General features: G+C 35.2%; 1 pseudogene; it reads left to right on the top strand.

Moving 5' to 3' along the window:
- The first annotated feature begins 802 nt into the window (after nt 1–802).
- Nucleotides 803–1,983, top strand: LOC113859949 (annotated as a pseudogene).
- The last annotated feature ends 1,140 nt before the right edge of the window (nt 1,984–3,123 follow it).

Here is a 3,123-nt window from a genome sequence, read left to right as displayed (position 1 = left end):
TGGGTGCAAGAGTTATTACCTGGAATCCTTCGGTTGCTTTGATAATGAGAGAGGAATGCTGCAATGGGGAGAATCATCGCTTTGGTATGGGGTTTAGGGTTTTTCAATATTTTTTGATATAAGGATGAAATGAGAGAATGGGTTTAAATCTAGGCTGCGTCGACAAATTCGCTTAAGCGGGTATATCTCTCTTAAGTGCAATTTTAAATGTAGGGAGGTAAATGGTTTTCTGGTCCCTCGCTTAAGCCACTACAACCTCGCTTAAGCCTTTACTCTCTTAAGCCACTACAACCTCGCTTAAGTCTTCACTAGCTTAAGCCACTACATGATAGCTTAAGCCTGTATCCCAATTTTAATAAGTTCACAGGTAAATGGTTTTCTAGTCCCTCGCTTAAGCCTTGAAGCGCTTAAGCCAATAAAGGATCGCTTAAGCCCTAATGAGCTTAAGCGAGAATTGTCGCTTAAAAATTACAACTTTTGCTTAAGCGGTCTATGTACGCTTAAGCGAACCAGCATCATTTTGGCGCGAATCCTTCATATGTGTGGCGTAAGCTTGAAGAAAAGCTTCATTTAACCCCTAAAATGCTCTCTCTTAAAAATATACATGCTTGGCACAAATCAGAGACTTAAACAAAACAAGTTACATTCAACATATACTAACTTGGAGCTTCATTAACATTGATAACCATGAAACCATCTCCATTGTTAGGTATCTTTTTTCATTTTAACATTTACGTCTTCTGCATTTGCTATATCCTAAATGGAGGAATATGTGAGATGTTCAACATGAAATTTTTCGTTTATGTTTTTGGTAGAAGACACAACTAAAAACATTGTGGAATAGAAGTCAAAAGTTGGATTAGAGTTTGATAATGTAGAAAAAGCATGGAATTTTTGGACTAAATATGGTAGGGGGATCGGATTTGGAGTTAGAAAACATTATTTTAATAAGAGAAAGGAAGATGGTATTATTACTTCTTGCAAACACGTTTGTTGTAAAGAAGGTCTTCAAAAAGGAAAGAAACAAGATTGTCAAGTTGCTAAACATAGAGCTGAGACAAGAACAGATTGTTCTACGAGAATTGCAGTATCTTTGGGGAAGAATGGGAAGTTTATAATTCATTAGTTTGTAGAAAATCATAATTATTCCTTACAACTTTAGGAGACAACTCACATGCTTGCTTCTCATCGTAAGATAAGTGAAGTTCAAGCTTATGAAATTGAAATGGCTCAAGAATCTGGTTTGTAACAAAAGTCCTCATTTCAACTCCAAAGCACACTTGCAGGCAATAGATGCAATGTCGGATATACTCGATTTGATACAAAGAATTACTTGAAAGAAAGAAGACAAAGAAGTATGGTTTATGTAAAAGTTGGTTGTGTGATGGAATATTTTCAGCAACAGTTGTTAGATAATCCTTCATTTTTTCATGCATATCAGATGGATTGTGATGAACAAATTACAAATGTATTTTGGACTGACGCGAAGATGATTTTAGATTATGCACATTTTGGTGATGTAGTTTCTTTGGACACTACATATTGTACTAATCGTGCAAATAGACCTCTTGCCTTATTCACAGGTTTTAACCATTATAGAACCACCCTCATTTATGGTGCAACTTATATGATGAAACGACTGATTCTTTTAAATGGTTGTTTGAAACATTTTTAGAAGCACATAATCACAAAAAACCATTAACTATGTTTACTGACCAAGATCAAGCCATGGCTAAGGCCCTTGTAGAAGTCATGCCAGAGACACATCATTCCTTGTGCACGTGGCATTTAATGCAAAATGGGATCAAACACCTTGGTAATTTGATGAAGGGTGGAAGTCATTTTTTAAGAGACTTCAAAAAATGCATGTATGACTTTGATACTTTCACTGACTTTGAGCAAGCTTGGACCAAGATCGTTCAAGAGTACAATGTCTATGACAATAATTGGATGCCCTCACTTTATACCATAAAGAAAAAATAGGCATCATGTTATATGAAAGAAGTTGTCACCCTAGGGATGCGGAGTACTTAACTCTCTGAAAGTTTAAATTCTGATTTCAAAGCTTTTATGAAACCTGGTGTTAGCATTAAACAATTCTTTCAAAGTTTTGAACGTATAGTTGAAGAGAAGTGTTACAATGAATTAATTTGTGAGTATGAGTCCCGACATAAACTACCAATGTTGAGATATGAGATGTCTCCCATCTTGATACAAATGGGAAAAATTTACACTCATCCTATATTCACCCTTTTCCAACAAGAATTTACTTCATTCTTAGCATGTTGCATTTCAAAGAGGATTGAATCTCCTTCTATATTTGAATATGTCATCACTACAGTCAGTCAAGAGAAATCATGTAGAGTATCATTTGATAATATCTCAAAATCAAGTTCTTTCACCTGTAAAAAATTTGAAATATTTGGTATGCTTTGTTCCCATGCATTGAAGGTATTTGAAGCAAATGATGTCAAGGCTATTCCTGAAAAATATATCCTTAAGAGATGGACAAAGGAAGGTCGTTCCGACATTATAAACAATTTCATACGAAGAGAGATTGGGGGGGATCCAAAAGTTGCTACCACACAACGATACAAACAACTTGCTTCTAAAATGATTGACTTGCATCAGAGGTATCTAGTTCAGAAGAATACTCGACATTAGTGGATGAATGTTTAAATGTTGTGTGTCGTCAAATCTCACACCTTCGGTTACAAACACAACATGTTGACAGTCACACTAACAATCATGCATCTACGTTGATGATCAATGATGGTACAATCCCAAAAAGTTTCAAGCACCAACCAAGCTTAAAGAGGAATACATATAAATGATTCAAAAGTTGGGTTGAACTACAAGGAAAAAGGAAAAGAAATAGGATAATAAGAGGTCAATCACAAAACCAACATGTTGAGGTACATATATCAATCAATTTGCCAATGCATTAATTTCAATTTTGATTCCTTATTAACCATATGGTGTTTATTTGATAAATATTTTAGGAATATCAACCCAGTCCTCCTTCTGAACCTTGTGATATACATTGTTCAGCACCTCCATCTTATCATCCTCCTCAAACTTTGAACAACCAATTCAGTTTCACTACATTATTGACCGTAAGTT

This window comes from Abrus precatorius, unplaced genomic scaffold (assembly GCF_003935025.1).
Source record: "Abrus precatorius isolate BTA unplaced genomic scaffold, Abrus_2018 Scaffold2, whole genome shotgun sequence".
Taxonomy (NCBI): Eukaryota; Viridiplantae; Streptophyta; class Magnoliopsida; order Fabales; family Fabaceae; genus Abrus; species Abrus precatorius.
Note: the sequence above shows the minus strand (reverse complement) of the source record. Positions and strands in the feature narration are given on the sequence as shown.